The sequence below is a fragment of the Triticum dicoccoides genome, chromosome 2B (genome assembly GCF_002162155.2).
Source record: "Triticum dicoccoides isolate Atlit2015 ecotype Zavitan chromosome 2B, WEW_v2.0, whole genome shotgun sequence".
In the NCBI taxonomy this organism is placed as follows: Eukaryota; Viridiplantae; Streptophyta; class Magnoliopsida; order Poales; family Poaceae; genus Triticum; species Triticum dicoccoides.
In genome coordinates, this window is record NC_041383.1 from 746,508,275 (window position 1) to 746,529,144 (window position 20,870).

At 43.7% G+C, this 20,870-nt stretch overlaps 1 pseudogene; it reads left to right on the forward strand.

Annotated features, from left to right (window-relative positions):
* The window catches only part of LOC119366035, an 8,674-nt pseudogene extending 6,598 nt beyond the window's left edge, over nt 1-2,076 (forward strand).
* Nucleotides 2,077-20,870: the final 18,794 nt, after the last annotated feature.

The following is a 20,870-nucleotide window of genomic DNA, read 5'->3' on the forward strand; positions in this document are numbered from 1 at the left end:
AGCATCTTCAGCATAATTCGTACAAGCATTTTTTATACCCATAACTTAGTGTACAATGCCGGTTCGTTATTAATCAGTGGTCAAAACTCCAAGGCGAATGCCTATAATGTGTGATTTTCTCATCCTTAATTATATATGGCATGAGTTTCTCGCTCACATTTTGATCAATTGTTTTGTTCAGTGGCAGAGAGAGGCGAAAAAGGCGCGCCGAGGGCTTTGGTCATTAGATAAACCTCAGAAACCATGGATTTGGAGGAGAGATAATCCGCGCATCGACAACAAGAAGGGGAATGCAGATGACATTCAGGTTAGCGAGAATTCCCGTTCTTTGATGATCCAAGAGCCATGGTTTTGGCGTGAGGTTACCAAGAGCTTCACGCAGATGCGTGCTCTTTGGCTTTTTGGATAGATGCACACAGTCCAACAGTTTAGGATTGTTCGTAGTTTCAAAGTGATATGTACGTTAACCAGGAAGAATAGAGACTATGTCTAAAACGCCACCCATGTGGCGAACATAAAGTCCCTGGTAGCAACTTCTAGTTTGTAAATAAGTGGCGGGTTTTTCAGTTAGTTACAAGCAGGGTATTGGATAGTGGAGGGTTTTTCAGCATGCTCTGTCATTACAAGCAGGTAGGGAACATTTAGGTGCTAGCTAATGACATGCTACTTCTGCTCTGCTGTGCAACTGCTCTTCTACTTTGGTTGTCGTTAGATTAGTAATCTTCAGAGAGCCTGTTTTCGTTTCTCCTCGGGTCGCTTGTAATCTTACTTTATGTTTCTATCTATCTATTCACATGCATTCCTCGTGCATGGTTCAAAATAAATAAATTGTACGTTATTTCTATGTGTGCGTAATGCACTTATAGATAGTCCAACAGATTGTCGCCTAATTAAATTTCTTGCAGGTAGAACCGCAGAACTAGGTCAATGAGAGCAGTGTAGCTCTACCATTGCTGATAATGAAAGATATGGAGGATCTGGGTAGGAAATGGAAAGGGAGTTTGGGAAATTTTGTGTCCGAGAACATGAAACTACACGATCAGGTCCAGGAGTTAAAGAGAGATAAGGAGGAGGCCGAGGAACGTGCTAAGAAGGCAGAAAAAGAAATGGAAAGTGTTGTGGCTAACAACATGAAGCTGAATGCTCAGCTCCAGGAATCTGAAACTAATAAAAAGGAGGCCGAGGACCGAGTTTTACAGTTGGACTTCTTCTCAGGAAGTGTTGCAGCTGTAAACATGGATTTGCACAATAAGATTGAGGTTTTAGAGAATGAGAATAAAAAGGGCGAGGACCGAGCCAAGGAGGCAGAAAGTGAAATGGAGAGTGTTGTGGCTGAGAACAGGAAACTGAACGATCAGCTCCAGGTAGTAGAGGGCCAAGCAGTGAAGTTGAAATATTTTTGTGAAAAGGTTGCAGGTGTAAACATAGTTTTGCACCGTAAGCTGGAGGGGTCAGAGGAGAAGAATAAAATGGCCGAGGAGCAAGCCAAGGAGACAGAGAAGGAGATGAAAACTATCTTGGATGACAATATGAAACTAAGTGGTCAGATTAAAAAATTAAATAAGATAAATAAAGAGATTACCGCCTTTGCTAATAATAGTAAAAGGAAATTGCAAAGTGTTCTAGCCGTAAACATGGATTTGGATAAGAAGAGGGAGGAGCGAGCTACTTTGCCAGATAAGGGATTGGAAATTGTTGGAGTTGAAAACATGAAGGGGAAATTACAAGGCATAAGTCACAAGAAGAGTGAACAAACTGTGAAGACCCCATCGGCAACTCCAACCAAAGACTCTGGCGTGAAAAAACCCACTATGTGGCGGATGAAAACGGCCGCAACGACATCTTCGGCGCCTCCACCAAAGGGTCATTACGAATAGACACAACTATGTGTTGAATATAAGCTATTGCCTATATATACAAGCTCAACGACGGCATGTGTTGCTACAAATTAAAAAAAACTATATGTTATATAATCTAGAATCACGTGGCATTTTGTGTTTCACCCGAGCATATTTCCTTTTGTTTTCTATAAATAATATAAGGACATTTAAATCTATCGTATTGATCCACCCCTGTTGGAGAGGGTCTCCACGCTATTCCGCCTTGATCCATCTGTATGTATGTTTACTCCTATCTATTATATTATGCGGCTTCGTTCTTCAGGGTCGATAATGTGGCGGTGTCGACCTTTCTCGCCGTGTCGATTTGGTTCGCGTTCTTTTTCTGAAGTGTGCGGCCCCTCCGTGGTCGTGCAATGGAGACGACAGGCCTCTTGTGGAGCTAAATGTGATCTGCTTGTCGTGTCCCTCCCATGGTGCTCCCGGTTGCCACACGTCCATCCGGATTCTTGGGGGAACCACTTCGCCTTCCGACGGTGCGGCATCCTTTTAATCCGGACGGATGTCAATGTGCCCATGTTATTCATCATTCAGGAGTGTAATTGGGCTCTCACCTTTCACATTGATGCCCCCAACAAGTTTTGTGCTGCTTGTCTAGTGCTAGTTGCTTTGGCGGACGAAGACCTCGACGGATCAAGCTCATTTCTTTCGTTCATCTTGGTAGTTGCTTGTGTTGTATTCGGTCTGTGCACAAACTTATTTGCACCATGCATCTGTCGCCTGAGGTTGTTTCACCTTGGTTTCTTTTGTTATTTCTTTATGATGCTTGTATGTGTTTAACAGTTGTAATTCTGGCCGAGATTTTGGTAATTTAAAGTCGGGCTAGGTTTGAACCTTTTTTTGGGTTCAGACGATGTCTTTTTCTGAAAATAAGGACTCTGGCAGTACACATTTTAACGTGAAATAAAACCAACTATTAACAATTGTTTGTTTTCTGCGGAAAACCACAGCGTTCGCATCTGGAACCGCTCCAGAGAGGCGATACAGGGGGCGAAGCTCCTGCTCTTTCCTCTACATCGCCGGCGACGTTGGGTCCTCGTCCGTCTCCGTCTGCCGCTCCAACGGCGGGAGCGGGCGGGGACCCTGGCTGTTTCTGCCCGGTATAGGGACATAGGATTTGTTTTGAGAGGTGCTGCATCAATGGTGTGGACGGCGCCGCGTCAAAATAATTTGCTTCTGCTCTTCTTCCATCTCGATGGCGCTCTAATTGGCGGCATTGGGGAGTAGGTGACTCGGTCTTCTTGCTGGTCTTCTGGTCCGGTAAGATTTGTGTCTGATGGTCGGCACTTCACACTCTCTCGGGTGGCCTTGGTGCCGGCTCTTGCGGTTGTGTTTGGTGTCTTGCAGTGGGGTGCGTGGATGGCCAAATGCAGCGGCAGTCATCTTCTTCGACCTAGTCGAATGAAGTTAATGACGCTGGGATCTAGCGGACACGGGAAAGAACCCCAACCGACGTGCCACAAAGTCTCGGTCTCGTCGCTTGCCGCGGTCCGTTTCATCGGCTCGAAAAGCATCGTTGTATGTGATAGCCCACAAGTATAGGGGATCGCAACAACTTTCGAGGGTAGAGTATTCAACCCAAATTTATTGATTCGACACAAGGGGAGCCAAAGAATATTCTTGAGTATTAGCAATTGAGTTATCAATTCAACCACACCTAGATAACTTAGTATCTGCAACAAAGTGTTTAGTAGCAAAAGTGGTATGATAATAATAGTAGCGGTAGCAAAGTAAAGATAAATGTTTTGGGGTTTTTGTAGTAGTTGTAACAGTAGCAACGGAAAAGTAAATAAGCGAAGAACAATATGTGAAAAGCTCGTAGGCAATGGATCAATGATGGATAATTATGCCGGATGCGATTCCTCATGCAATAGTTATAACATAGGGTGATATAGAACTAGCTCCAATTCATCAATATAATGTAGGCATGTATTCCGTAAATAGTCATACGTGCTTATGGAAAAGAACTTGCATGACATCTTTTGTCCTACCCTCCCGTGTTCAGCGGGGTCCTTATGGAAACTAAGGGATATTAAGGCCTCCTTTTAATAAAGAACCGGAACAAAGCATTAGCACAAAGTGAATACATGAACTCCTCAAACTATGGTCATCACCGAGAAGTATCCCGATTATTGTCACTTCGGGGTTGTCGGATCATAACACATAATAGGTGACTATAGACTTGCAAGATAGGATCAAGAACACACATATATTCATGAAAACATAATAGGTTCAAATCTGAAATCATGGCACTCGGGCCCTAGTGACAAGCATTAAGCATAGCAAAGTCATAGCAACATCAATCTCAGAACATAGTGGATACTAGGGATCAAACCCTAACAAAACTAACTTGATTACATGGTAAATCTCATCCAACCCATCACCGTCTAGCAAGCCTACGATGGAATTACTCACGCACGGCGGTGAGCATCATGAAATTGGTGGTGGAGGATGGTTGATGATGACGACATCGACGAATCCCCCTCTCCGGAGCCCCGAACGGACTCCAGACCAGCCCTCCCGAGAAAGATTAGGGCTTGGCGGCGGCTCCGTGTCGTAAAACGCGATGAAACTTTCTCTCTGATTTTTTTTCTCCCCGAGACGGTATATATGGAGTTGGAGTTGAGGTCGGGAGGTGTCCAGGGGGCCCACGAGATAGGAGGGCGCGCCCTAGGGGGGCCTGTCTCGTGGACAGCCCGTGGCCCCCCTGGCCTTGATTCTTTCGCCAAAAATTCTTATTAATTCTGAAAAGTGCCTCTGTGGATTTCCAGGACATTCCGAGAACTTTTCTTTTCTACACATAAAACAACATCATGGCAGTTCTGCTGAAAACAGCGTCAGTCCGGGTTAGTTTCATTCAAATCATGCAAGTTAGAGTCCAAAACAAGGGCAAAAGTGTTTGGAAAAGTAGATACGTTGGAGACGTATCAACTCCCCCAAGCGTAAACCTTTGCTTGTCCTCACGCAATTCAGTTGATAAACTGAAAGTGATAAAGAAAAACTTTTACAAACTCTGTTGCTCTTGTTGTTGTAACATGAAAAGCCAACATTCAAGTTTCAGCAAATATTATGAACTAACCATACTAACAATAACACATAGGTCTCACAATTACTCATATCAATAACATAATCAGCTAGCGAGCCATAATAATAAAACTTGGATGACAACACTTTCTCAAAATAATCATAACATGATATAACAAAATGGTATCTCGCTAGCCCTTTCTGAGACCGCAAAACATAAATGCAGAGCACCTTTAAAGATCAAGGACTGACTAAACATTGTAATTCATGATAAAAGAGATCCAGTCAAGTCATACCCAATATAAACCAATAATAATGAATGCAAATGACAGTGTGCTCTCCAGCGGGTGCTTTTTAATAAGAAGGATGATGACTCAACATAAAAGTAAATAGATAGGCCCTTCACAGAGGGAAGCAGGGATTTGTAGAGGTGCCAGAGCTCGGTTTTAAAATAGAGATTGAATAACATTTTGAGCGGTATACTTTTGCTGTCAACGCAACAACTATGAGATGGTTGTATCTTCCATACTACATGCATTATAGGTAGTTCCCAAACAGAATGGTAAATGTTTATACTCCCCCAACCACCAACAAGCATCAATCCATGGCTTGCTCGAAACAATGAGTGCCTCCAACATACAACAGCCCTGGGGGAGTTTTGTTTAATTATTTTGATTTGCTTTGATCTTTTTAGATCATGGGACTGGGCATCCCGGTTACCGGCCCTTTCTCGTGAATGAGGAGCGGAGTCCACTCCTCTTGAGAGTAACCCACCTAGCCTGGAAGATATAGGCAGCCCTAGTTGAAACATGAGCTGCTCAAGCATACAAAACAGAATTTCATTTGAAGGTTTGGAGTTTGGCACATACAAATTTACTTGGAACGACAGGTAAATACCGCATATAGGAAGGTATAGTGGACTCATATGGAACAACTTTGGGGTTTAAGGAGTTTGGATGCACAAGCAGTATTCCCGCTTAGTACAGGTGAAGGCTAGCCAAAGACTGGGAAGCGACCAACTAACAGAGCGACAACAGTCGTAAACATGCATTAAAATTAATTTACACCGAGTACAAGCATGAGTAGGATATAATCTACCATGAACATAAATATCATGATGGCTATGTCGATTTGGTTCAACTACATGCGTGAACATGTGCCAAGTCGAGTCACTCAATTCATTTAAAGGAGGATACCATACCATCATACCACACCATAATCATTTTAATAGCATGTTGGCACGCAAGCTAAACAATTATAACTCAAAGCTAATCAAGCATGGCACAAGCAACTATAATCTCTAAATGTCATTACAAATATGTTTACTTCACAATAGCTGACTCAGGAACGATGAATCATCATATTACAAAAACAAAAGAGGTCGAGTTCACACCAGCTTTTCTCATCCCAATAAGTCCATCATATATCGTCATTATTGCCTTTCACTTACACGATCGAATGATGCGTATAATAATAAGAGTGCACGTGCATTGGACTAAGCTGGAATCTGGAGCATTTAACTCAAAAGAGAAGACAAGTAATATGGGCTCTAAGTTAAATAAACAATTATGCATAATAAGAGCCACTAAGCATTTTCAATATGATCTTCTCGACCCCCAAAAGAAAGAAAGAAAATAAAACTATTTACATGGGAAAGCTCCCAACAAGTAAAAGAAGAACGAGAAATCTTTTTGGCTTTTCATTTTAATAAATGCATAGAATTTGAACTAACTATTTTTTTTGGTTTTTCTTAAGTTTATCAAACACACAAGAAGAAAACTAGAAAAAGAAATTTAAACTAGCATGGATAATACAATGAAAGAGTGTGAGCACCGACGACTAGTGTGTGAACATGAATGTAGAGTCGATGAGAAATACGTACTCCCCCAAGCTTAGGCTTTTGGCCTAAGTTGGTTTAATACTAATGACCGCCTGGCTGATATCCATAAGTGAAACTGGGGTAGTACTGAGATGCAGAGGCGACCGACTCCTGAGAAGCAGCGTGTTGGCGAGCTGCCTCCATTCCCCTCTCATATTCAGTTGCTTCTAACCTGGTGATAACATATCTTCCTTTTGTCTGATAATCAAAAAGGTAGGGAGCAGGAAGAGTAACAGGGACGACGTTGCGTCTGTTATAGGTTAGTCGATAATGGAGGAACTATTCATTCCTCTCAAGAAAATGATGATCAAACATAGCTTCTTTATCCAAATAAACAGGAGGTACAAGCATATCCCCCTCTCGTGGAGCTATATTAAGAAAATTAGCCACACGGGTTGCATAAATCCCTCCGAAGAAATCTCCCTTATTATTATTATTATGCAACCTACATGCAACTATTGCCCCCAAGTTATAACCTCTATAAGCTGACACAGCACTCTTGAGGACACAAAGATCAGGAGCACACATGTGACAAACTTCGTCCTTACCGTTAATGCATCTACCAATGAAGAGAGCAAAGTAATGTATAGCAGGAAAATGGATGCTCCCTATGGTAGCTTGTGTTACGTCCCTAGATTCTCCCATAGTAATACTAGCAAGAAAATCTCTAACTTCATATTTGGGAGGATTATTAATATTACCCCACTGCGGGAGTTTGCAAGCAGTTGTGAAATCCGCTAAGTCCATGGTATAAGATGTATCATAAATATCAAACATAATACTAGGAGAAATACGCGAAGAAATATATTCGAACCTCCGCACAAAGGAATCAGTCAATTGATAATATTGAGGACACTTATCTTGTAAGAAGTCCTCCAGCTCGGCATTACGCACATACGCGTCAAATTCATCCTTGAAGCCTGCTTCGACCATAAAATCATCGGATGGCCACTCACAAGCCCGAACATTTGCGTCCCTCGGCAAATTAACATCTTGTTCACGTATAGCAGTCCTTGGCCCTTTCTTTGCCGAGGAACCACCTTGGTACATTCTTCTAAGCATATTTCTTTTTCTGAAAATTTCTGAAAATTTAGTAACTTCAAAATAAAAGTGAATAAAACTAAACAAGATTGATAGCAACTACTCCTACAAGTGCCTAGAGCCTATATCATGCATTGGAATTGCTTGGGACCTCAAAAATTTAACATGCAAGCTCAAGAACATGGTCACCTATGCAGCAAAAATTTGCAATGAATAAAGCACTAGAACAAAAACTAATTGGACCAATGGAGGATTCACATACCAAGCAACAATCTCCCAAAGCAGTTTTGTGAATGGAGCTTTGAGCTAAGAGATCGAAAATTTCAGCAAAACGAGCTAGAACTCGGGCTTGAGCTGGATGGGGATTTTTTTGGGTAGAAGATGAAGTGTGTGGGTGCTGGCATAAGTGGAGGGGAGCCACCAGGGGCCCATGAAACAGGGGGCGCGCCCTACAAGGGGGGCGCCCCCTCCTCTCTCGTGGCCTGGTGCTTGCCCCTTTTGCAGTGTTTTCGATGCCTAAAATCCTCAAATATTCCAGAAAAAATCATACTAAATTTGCAGGGCATTTGGAGCACTTTTATTTTTGGACTATTTTTTAATGCACGGATAATTCAGAAAACAGAGGGATAATAATACTTTTGCTTTATTTATTCTAAATAACAGAAAGTAAAAAGAGGGTACAGAAGTTTGTGCCTTCTAGTTTCATCCATCTCGTGATTATCAAAAGGAACCCACTAACAAGGTTGATCAAGTCTTGTTAACAAATTCATTCCGAATAACACGGAACCGGAGAAATTTCGAATAACACTAAGTTACCTCAACGGGGATATGAAAATCCCCAACGATAAGAATATCATACTTTTTCTTGACAGTAGAGAGGAAATTCAAAACCTCGAAAAATGATAGTTGGAACTTTTTCAATAGAATTGATGCTATGAACTTGAGATTGTTTCCTCGGAAAGTGTACCGTATGCTCATTACCATTAACATGAAAAGTGACATTGCCTTTGTTGCAATCAATTACAGCCCCTGCAGTATTAAGAAAAGGTCTACCAAGAATAATAGACATGCTATCGTCCTCGGGAATATCAAGAATAACAAAGTCCGTTAAGATAGTGACATTTGCAACCACAACAGGCACATCCTCACAAATACCGACAGCTATAGCAGTTGATTTATCAGCCATTTGCAAAGATATTTCAGTAGGTGTCAACTTATTCAATTCAAGTCTACGATATAAAGAGAGAGGCATAACACTAACACCGGCTCCAAGATCGCATAAAGCAGTTCTAACATAATTTCTTTTAATAGAGCATGGTATAGTTGGTACACCCGGATCTCCAAGTTTCTTTGGTATTCCACCTTTAAAAGTGTAATTAGCAAGTGCTACCTCTTGAGCATTGCGTTGGATTTCCCTGAAGAGGAGAGGATGATGCAGCAAAGTAGCGTAAGTATTTCCCTCAGTTTTTGAGAACCAGGGTATCAATCCAATAGGAGACCATGCACAAGTCCCTTGTACCTACACAAAACGATAGCTCCTCGCAACCAACGTGATTAGGGGTTGTCAATCCCTTCACGGTCACTTACGAGAGTGAGATCTGATAGAGATGATAAATAATATTTTTGGTATTTTTGGTATATAGATGCAAAGTAAAAAGTAAAAGGCAAAGTAAAAACAAAGCAAGTAATAAAGTAATGGAGATTGATATGATGAGAATAGACCCGGGGGCCATAGGTTTCACTAGTGGCTTCTCTCAAGAGCATAGATATTCTATAGTGGGTGAACAAATTACTGTTGAGCAATTGACAGAATTGAGCATAGTTATGAGTATATCTAGGTATGATCATGTATATAGGCATCACGTCCGAGACAAGTAGACCGAAACGATTCTGCATCTACTACTATTACTCCACTCATCGACCGCTATCCAGCATGCATCTAGAGTATTAAGTTAAAAACAGAGTAACGCCTTAAGCAAGATGACATGATGTAGAGGGATAAATTCATGCAATATGATAAAAACCCCATCTTGTTATCCTCGATGGCAACAATACAATACGTGCCTTGCTGCCCCTTCTGTCACTGGGAAAGAACACGGCAAGATTGAACACAAAGCTAAACACTTCTCCCATTGCAAGAACTACCAATCTAGTTGGCCAAACCAAACGGATAATTCGAAGAGACTTGCAAAGATAACTCAATCATACATAAAAGAATTCAGAGAAGATTCAAATATTATTCATAGATAAGCTGGATCATAATCCCACAATTCATCGGTCTCAACAAACACACCGCAAAAAGAAGATTATATCGAATAGATCTCCACGAGAGAGGGGGAGAACATTGTATTGAGATCCAAAAAGAGAGAAGAAGCCATCTAGCTACTGTTGGGGAAAGTTGCAGAAAATAAAAATTTTCTACGCTTCACCAAGATCAATCTATGGAGTCATCTAGCAACGAGAGAGAGAGGAGTGCATCTACATACCCTTGTAGATCACGCGCGGAAGCGTTCAAGAGAATGGGGTTGAGGGAGTCATACTCGTCGTGATCCAAATCACCGGAGATCCTAGCGCCGAATGGACGGCACCTTTGTGTTCAACACACGTACGGTTGGGGAAGACGTCTCCTCCTTCTTGATCCAGCAAGGAGGAGGGAGAGGTTGATGGAGATCCAGCAGCACGACAGCGTGGTGGTGGAAGTAGCGGCAATCTCGACAGGGCTTCGCCAAGCTCTACGAGAGGGAGAGGTGTTGCAGAGGGAGAGGGAGGCGCCAGGAGCAGGGGTGCGCAGCCCTCCCTCCCCCCTCTTTATATAGGGGCCCTAGGGGGCGCCCCCTAGAGATTGGATCTCAAGGGGGGGGGGGGGCGACGGCCAAGGGGGTGGCTTGCCCCCCAAGCCAAGTGGGGCGCCCCCACCCTAGGGTTTCCAACCCTAGGCGCAGGGGAAGGCCCAAGGGGGGCGCACCAGCCCACCAGGGGCTGGTTCCCCTCCCACTTCAGCCCATGTGGCCCTCCGGTATAGGTGGCCCCACCCGATGGACCCCCGGGACCCTTCCGGTGGTCCCGGTACAATACCAGTGACCCCCAAAACTTTCCCGGTGGCCAAAACTGGACTTCCGATATACAATTCTTCACCTCCGGACCATTCCGGAACTCCTCGTGATGTCTGGGATCTCATCCGGGACTCCGAACAACTTTCGGGTTACCGCATACTAATATCTCTACAACCCTAGCGTCACCGAACCTTAAGTGTGTAGAGCCTACGGGTTCGGGAGACACGCAGACATGATCGAGACGACTCTCCGATCAATAACCAACAGCAGGACCTGGATACCCATGTTGGCTCCCACATGCTCCTCGATGGTCTCATCGGATGAACCACGATGTCGAGGATTCAAGTAATCCCGTATACAATTCCCTTTGTTAATCGGTACGTTACTTGCCCGAGATTCGATCGTCGGTATCCCAATACCTCGTTCAATCTCGTTACCGGCAAGTCACTTTACTCGTACCGTAATGCATGATCCCATGACCAAACACTTGGTCACATTGAGCTCATTATGATGATGCATTACCGAGTGGGCCCAGAGATACCTCTCCATCATACGGAGTGACAAATCCAAGTCTCGATCCGTGTCAACCCAACAGGTACTTTCGGGGATACCTGTAGTATACCTTTGTAGTCACCCAGTTACGTTGTGACGTTTGGTACACCCAAAGCACTCCTACGGCATCCGGGAGTTACACGATCTCATGGTCTAAGGAAATGATACTTGACATTGGAAAAGCTCTAGCAAACGAACCACACGATCTTGTGTTATGCTTAGGATTGGGTCTTGTCCATCACATCATTCTACCAATGATGTGATCCCGTTACCAATGACATCCAATGTCCATGGTCAGGAAACCGTGACCATCTATTGATAAACGAGCTAGTCAACTAGAGGCTCACTAGGGACATGTTGTGGTCTATCTATTCACACATGTATTACGATTTCCGGATAACACAATTATAGCATGAATAACACACAATTATCATGAACGAGGAAATATAATAATAATCATTTTATTATTGCCTCTAGGGCATATTTCCAACAGTCTCCCACTTGCACTAGAGTCAATAATCTAGTTACATTGTGATGAATCGAACACCCATAGAGTTCTGGTGTTGATCATGTTTTGCTCGCGGAAGAGGGTTAGTCAACGGATCTGCGACATTCAGATCCGTATGCACTTTGCAAATATCTATGTCTCCATCTTGAACATTTTCACGAATGGAGTTGAAGCGACGCTTGATGTGCCTGGTCTTCTTGTGAAACCTGGGCTCCTTGGCAAGGGCAATAGCTCCAGTGTTGTCACAGAAGAGGGTGATTGGCCCCGACGCATTGGGTATGACTCCTAGGTCGGTGATGAACTCCTTCATCCAGATTGCTTCATGCGCTGCCTCCGAGGCTGCCATGTACTCCGCTTCACATGTAGATCCCGCCACGACGCTTTGCTTGCAACTGCACCAGCTTACTGCCCCACCATTCAAAATATACACGTATCCGGTTTGTGACTTAGAGTCATCCAGATCTGTGTCGAAGCTAGTGTCGACATAACCCTTTACAAAGAGCTCTTCGTCACCTCCATATACGAGAAACATATCCTTAGTCCTTTTCAGGTACTTCAGGATATTCTTGACCGCTGTCCAATGTTCCATGCCGGGATTACTTTGGTACCTTCCTACCATACTTACGGTAAGGTTTACATCAGGTCTGGTACACAGCATGGCATACATGATAGACCCTATGGCTGAGGCATGGGGGACGACACTCATCTTTTCTCTATCTTCTGCCGTGGTTGGACATTGAGCTGAGCTCAATTTCACACCTTGCAACACAGGCAAGAACCCCTTCTTGGACTGATCCATATTGAACTTCTTCAATATCTTATCAAGGTATGTGCTTTGTGAAAGACCTATGAGGCGTCTCGATCTATCTCTATAGATCTTGATGCCTAATATGTAAGCAGCTTCTCCAAGGTCCTTCATTGAAAAACACTTATTCAAGTAGGCCTTAATGTTGTCCAAAAGTTCTATATCATTTCCCATCAAAAGTATGTCGTCCACATATAATATGAGAAATGCTATAGAGCTCCCACTCACTTTCTTGTAAACGCAGGCTTCTCCATAAGTCTGCATAAACCCAAATGCTTTGATCATTTCATTAAAGCGAATGTTCCAACTCCGAGATGCTTGCACCATCCCATAGATGGAGCGCTGGAGCTTGCATACCTTGTTAGCATTCTTAGGATCGACAAAACCTTCTGGCTGCATCATATACAATTCTTCCTTAAGATGGTCGTTAAGGAATGCTGTTTTGACGTCCATTTGCCATATCTCATAATCATAGTATGCGACAATTACTAACATGATTCGGACGGACTTCAGCTTCACTACAGGAGAGAAAGTCTCATCGTAGTCAACCCCTTGAACTTGTCGATAACCCTTAACGACAAGTCGAGCTTTATAGATGGTAACATTACCATCCGCGTTCGTCTTCTTCTTAAAGATCCATTTGTTTTCTATCGCTCGCCGATCGTCGGGAAAGTCTGTCAAGGCCCACACTTTGTTTTCATACATGGATCCTATCTCGGATTGCATGGCTTCAAGCCATTTGTTGGAATCTGGGCCCGCCATTGCTTCTTCATAGTTCGAAGGTGCACCGTTGTCTAACAACATGATTTCTAGGACAGGGTTGCCATACCACTCTGGTGTGGAACGTGTCCTCGTGGACCTACGAAGTTCAGTAGTAACTTGATCCGAAGTACCTTGATCATCATCTTTAGCTTCCTCTCTAGTCAGTGCAGGCACCACAGGAACATCTTCCTGAGTTGCGCTACTTTCCGGTTCAAGAGGTAGTACTTCATCAAGTTCCACTTTCCTCCCACTTACTTCTTTTGAGAGAAACTCTTTCTCCAGGAAGGACCCGTTCTTGGCAACAAAGATCTTGCCTTCGGATCTGAGGTAGAAGGTATACCCAATGGTTTCCTTAGGGTATCCTATGAAGACACATTTTTCCGACTTGGGTTCGAGCTTTTCAGGTTGAAGTTTCTTGACATAAGCATCGCATCCCCAAACTTTTAGAAACGACAGCTTAGGTTTATTCCCAAACCATAGTTCATACGGTGTTGTCTCAACGGATTTAGATGGTGCCCTATTTAAGGTGAATGTAGTTGTCTCTAGAGCGTATCCCCAAAATGATAGCGGTAAATCAGTGAGTGACATCATAGATCGCACCATATCCAATAGAGTGCGATTACGACGTTCGGACACACCGTTACGCTGAGGTGTTCCAGGTGGCGTAAGTTGTGAAACGATTCGACATTTCCTTAAGTGCGTACCAAATTCGTGACTTAAATATTCTCCCCCACGATCTGATCGTAAGAACTTTATCTTTCGGTCACGTTGATTCTCCACCTCATTATGAAATTCCTTGAACTTTTCAAAGGTCTCAGACTTGTGTTTCATCAAGTAGAAATACCCATATCTACTCAAGTCATCAGTGAGAGTGAGAACATAACGATAGCCTCCGCGAGCCTCAACGCTCATTGGACCACACACATCAGTATGTATGATTTCCAATAAGTTGGTTGCTCGCTCCATTGTTCCGGAGAACGGAGTCTTGGTCATTTTTCCCATGAGGCATGGTTCACATGTGTCAAATGGTTCATAATCGAGAGACTCTACATGGAGCTTCTTCATGCGCTTGACACCAATGTGACCAAGGCAGCAGTGCCACAAGTATGTGGGACTATCGTTATCAACCTTACATCTTTTGGTATTCACACTATGAATATGTGTAACATCACGTTCGAGATTCATTAAGAATAAACCATTGACCAGCGGGGCATGACCATAAAACATATCTCTCATATAAATAGAACAACCATTATTCTCGGATTTAAATGAGTAGCCATCTCGTATTAAACGAGATCCAGATACAATGTTCATGCTCAAAGCTGGCACTAAATAACAATTATTGAGGTTTAAAACTAATCCCGTAGGTAAATGTAGAGGTAGCGTGCCGACGGCGATCACATCGACCTTGGAACTATTCCCGACACGCATCGTCACCTCGTCCTTCGCCAGTCTCCGCTTATTCCGCAGCTCCTGCTTTGAGTTACAAATATGAGCAACCGCACCGGTATCAAATACCCAGGAGCTACTAGGAGTACTGGTAAGGTACACATCAATTACATGTGTATCACATATACCTTTAGTGTTGCCGGCCTTCTTGTCCACTAAGTATTTGGGGCAGTTCCGCTTCTAGTGTCCCTTTCCCTTGCAATAAAAGCACTCAGTCTCAGGTTTGGGTCCATTCTTTGGCTTCTTCTCGGCAACTGGCTTACCGGGCGCGGCAACTCCCTTGCCGTCCTTCTTGAAGTTCTTCTTACCCTTGCCTTTCTTGAAACTAGTGGTTTTATTGACCATCAACACTTGATGTTCCTTTTTGATTTCCACCTCTGCTGATTTCAGCATTGAAAATACTTCAAGAATAGTTTTCACCATCCCCTGCATATTGTAGTTCATCACAAAGCTCTTGTAGCTAGGTGGGAGCGACTGAAGGATTCTGTCAATGACCGCCTCGTCCGGGAGGTTAATGTCCAGCTGGGACAAGCGGTTGTGCAACCCAGACATTTTGAGTATGTGCTCACTGACAGAACTATTTTCCTCCATCTTACAACTGTTGAACTTGTCGGAGACTTCATATCTCTCGACCCGGGCATGAGCTTGGAAAACCATTTCAGCTCTTCGAACATCTCATATGCTCCATGTTGCTCAAACGCTTTTGGAGCCCCGGTTCTAAGCTGTAAAGCATGCCGCACTAAACGAGGGAGTAATCATCAACAAGTGACTGCCAAGCGTTCATAACGTCTTGGTTCTCTGGGATGGGTGCTTCACCTAGCGGTCCTTCTAGGACATATGCTTTCTTGGCAGCTATGAGGATGATCCTCAGGTTCCGGACCTAGTCCGAATAGTTGCTGCCATCATCTTTCAGCTTGGTTTTCTCTAGGAACACGTTGAAGTTGAGGTTGACATCAGCGTTGGCCATTTGATCTACAAGACATTTTGCAAAGGTTTTTAGACTAAGTTCATGATAATTAAGTTCATCTAATCAAATTATTTAATGAACTCCCACTCAGATTAGACATCCCTCTAGTCATCTAAGTGATACATGATCCGACTCAACTAGATCGTGTCCGATCATCACGTGAGACGGACTAGTCATCATCGGTGAACATCTCCATGTTGATCGTATCTTCCATACGACTCATGTTCGACCTTTCGGTCTCTTGTGTTCCGAGGCCATGTCTATACATGCTAGGCTCGTCAAGTCAACCTAAGTGTTTTGCATGTGTAAATCTATCTTACACCCGTTGTATGTGAACGTTAGAATCTATCACACCCGATCATCACGTGGTGCTTCGAAACAACAAACTTTCGCAATGGTGCATAGTTAGGGGGAACACTTTCTTGAAATTATTATAAGGGATCATCTTATTTACTACCGCTGTACTAAGCAAATAAGAAGCAAAACATGATAAACATCACATGCAATCAAATAGTGACATGATATGGCCAATATCATATTGCTCCTTTGATCTCCATCTTCGGGGCGCCATGATCATCTTCTTCACCGACATGACACCATGATCTCCATCATCATGATCTCCATCATCGTGTCTTCATGAAGTTGTCATGCCAACGATTACTTCTACTTCTATGGCTAATGTGTTTAGCAATAAAGTAAAGTAATTTACAACTCCTATGGCTCCTGCCGGTTGTCATACTCATCGACATGCAAGTCGTGATTCCTATTACAAGAACATGATCAATCTCATACATCACATATATTTCATTCATCACATCCTTTTGCCCATATCACATCACAAGGCATATGCTGCAAAAACAAGTTAGACGTCCTCTAATTGTTGTTGCATGTTTTTACGTGGCTTCTATAGGTTTCTAGCAAGAACGTTTCTTACCTACATAAAACCACAACGTGATATGCCAATTTCTATTTACCCTTCATAAGGACCCTTTTCATCGAATCCGATCCGACTAAAGTGGGAGAGACAGACACCCACTAGCCACCTTATACAACTAGTGCATGTCAGTTGGTGGAACCTGTCTCACGTAAGCGTACGTGTAAGGTCGGTCTGGGCCGCTTCATCCCATGATGTCGCCGAAACAATATAAGACTAGTAGTGGCAAGAAAATTGACACCATCAACGCCCACAACAAGTTTGTGTTCTACTCGTGCATAGAAACTACGCATAGACCTAGCTCATGATGCCACTGTTGGGGAACGTTGTAGAAAATAAAAAATTTCTATGCTTCACCAAGATCAATCTATGGAGTCATCTAGCAACGAGAGAGAGGAGTGCATCTACATACCCTTGTAGATCACGCGCGGAAGTGTTCAAGAGAACGGGGTTGAGGGAGTCGTACTCGTCGTGATCCAAATCACCGAAGATCCTAGCGCCGAACGGATGGCACCTCCGCGTTCAACACACGTACGGTTGGGGAAGACGTCTCCTCCTTCTTGATCCAGCAAGGTGGAGGGAGAGGTTGATGGAGATCCAGCAGCACGACGGCGTGGTGGTGGAAGTAGCGACGATCTCGGCAGGGCTTCGCCAAGCTCTACGAGAGGGAGAGGTGTTGCAGAGGGAGAGGGAGGCGCCAGGAGCATGGGTGCGCAGCCCTCCCTCCCCCCTCTTTATATAGGGGCCCTGGGGGGGGGCGCCGGCCCCCTAGAGATTGGATCTCAAGGGGGGGGGGGCGACGGCCAAGCGGGTGGCTTGCCCCCCAAGCCAAGTGGGGCGCCCCCTACCCTAGGGTTTCCAACCCTAGGCGCAGGGGGAGGCCCAAGGGGGCGCACCAGCCCACCAGGGGCTGGTTCCCCTCCCACTTCAGCCCATGGGGCCCTCCAGGATAGGTGGCCCCACCCGATGGACCCCCGGGACCCTTCCGGTGGTCCCGATACAATACCGGTGACCCCCGAAACTTTCCCGGTGGCCGAAACTGGACTTCCTATATACAATTCTTCACCTCCGGACCATTCTGGAACTCCTCATGACGTCCAGGATCTCATCCGGGACTCCGAACAACTTTTGGGTTACCGCATACTAATATCTCTACAACCCTAGCGTCACCGAACCTTAAGTGTGTAGACCCTATGGGTTCGGGAGACACGCAGACATGACCGAGATGACTCTCCGGTCAATAACCAACAACGGGACCTGGATACCCATGTTGGCTCCCACATGCTCCTCGATGATCTCATCAGATGAACCACGATGTCGAGGATTCAAGTAATCCCGTATACAATTCCCTTTGTCAATCGGTACGTTACTTGTCTGAGATTCGATCATCGGTATCCTAATACCTCGTTCAATCTCGTTACCGGCAAGTCACTTTACTCGTACCGTAATGCATGATCCCATGACCAAACACTTGGTCACATTGAGCTCATTATGATGATGCATTACCGAGTGGGCCCAGAGATACCTCTCCGTCATACGAAGTGACAAATCCAAGTCACGATCCGTGTCAACCCAACAGATACTTTCGGGGATACCTGTAGTATACCTTTATAGTCACCCAGTTATGTTGTGATGTTTGGTACACCCAAAGCACTCCTATGGCATCCGGGAGTTACATGATCTCATGGTCTAAGGAAATGATACTTGACATTGGAAAAGCTCTAGCAAACGAACCACACGATCTTGTGTTATGCTTAGGATTGGGTCTTGTCCATCACATCATTCTACCAATGATGTGATCCCGTTACCAATGGCATCCAATGTCCATGTTCAGGAAATCGTGACCATCTATTGATAAACGAGCTAGTCAACTAGAGGCTCACTAGGGACATGTTGTGGTCTATGTATTCACACATGTATTATGATTTCCGGATAACACAATTATAGCACGAATAACAGACAATTATCATGAACGAGGAAATATAATAATAACCATTTTATTATTGCCTCTAGGGCATATTTCCAACAACTACTAGCTATGGACCCGAAGGTCTGATGTAAACTACTCACACTTCATCGGAGGGGCTATGATGTTGATGTAGAAGCCCTCCGTGGTGGATGCCCCCTCCGGCGGAGCTCCAGAATAGGCCCCAAGATGGGATCTCATGGATACAGAAGGTTGCGGCGGTGGAATTAGGTTTTGGCTCCCCTTCTTATCATTTGGGGATACGTAGGTATATATAGGAGGAAGGAGTACATCCGTGGAGCAACAGGGGGCCACGAGGCAGGGGGCGCGCCCTAGGGGGGGGCACCCTCGTGACCGACTCTTTTGTTCCTTGGAGCAGGGTCCAAGTCTCCTGGATCCCGTTCGGTGAGAAAATCACGTTTCCGATGGTTTCATTCCGTTTGGACTCCGTTTGATATTCTGTTTCTTCGAAACACTGAAATAGGCAAAAAACAACAATTCTGGGTTGGGCCTCCGGTTAATAGGTTAGTCCCAAAAATAATATAAAAGTGGAAAATAAAGCCCAATATGGTCCAAAACAGTAGATAAAGTAGCATGGAGCAATCAAAAATTATAGATACGTTGGAGACGTATCAGCAAGCATGGTGGAAATTTCAGCTTCCGGTATCTTTCTTTTATTTGTGATGATATCCTTCATATATTTAGCATAATGATTTACTTTAAACATATCCGTTAAGCGCATACGTAAGAAAATAGGTCTAATCATTTCAGCAAAGCGCTCAAAATCCTCATCATCCTTTGACTTGGATGGTTTAGGAGGAAAGGGCATGGGTTTCTGAACCCATGGTTCTCTTTCTTTACCGTGCTTCCTAGCAACAAAATCTCTCTTATCATAACACTGATTCTTTGATTGTGGGTTATCAAGATCAACAACAGGTTCAATTTCTATATCATTGTCTTTGCTAGGTTGAGCATCAACATGAACATTATCATTAACATTATCACTAGGTTCATGTTCATCACCTGATTGAGTTTCAGCATCAGAAATAGAAATACCATTGGGATTCTCAGGTGTGTCTACAGTAGGTTCACTAGAAGCATGCAAAGTTCTATTGTTTTTCTTATTCTTCTTTTTTAGAAGAACTAGGTGTTTCTAAATTATTTCTCTGAGAATCTTGCTCGATTCTCTTAGGGTGGCCTTCAGGATACAAAGGTTCCTGAGTCATTCTACCAGTTCTGGTAGCCACTCTAACAGCAAAGTCATTTTTATTATTCAATTCATCAAGCAGATCATTTTGAGCTTTAAGTACTTGCTCAGCTTGGGTAGCAACCATAGAAGTATATTTGATAACGCGGTGAAGTTCATCTTTAACTCTAGCCAGATTATCACCTACACGTCCTATCTCGAAGGCATTATTCTTTAACTCTCTACCAACATGAGCATTAGAACTTTCTTGTCTAGCCATAAAGTCATCAAACTCATCTAAGCACGGGCTATGAAATTTAGTAGAGGGTACTTCAACTTTATCATATCTATAGAGATAATTTACCTTTACTACCTGTGACGGGTTATCAAGACAATGTGGTTCTTCACGCGGTAAATTAAGACCATGTATTTCTTCAATAGGAGGTAAATTCTTAACATCTTCAGCTTTAATACCTTTTTCTTTCATTGATTTCTTTGCTTCTTGCATATCTTTAGGACTGAGAAATAAAACACCTCTCTTCCTTGGAGTGGGTTTAGGAATAGGCTCAGGAGTTGGCTCAATTGGTTCAGGAATTACTTCAGGAACTGGCTCAGGAAGAGTCCAATTATTTTCATTAGTCAACATATTATTCAATAGTATTTCAGCTTCATCGACTGTTCTTTCCCTGAAAACACAACCAGCACAACTATCCAAGTAGTCCTTGGAAGCACCGGTTAGTCCATTATAAAAGATATCAAGTATTTCATTTTTCTTAAGAGGATGATCAGGCAAAGCATTAAGTAACCGGAGAAGCCTCCCCCAAGCTTGTGGGAGACTCTCTTCTT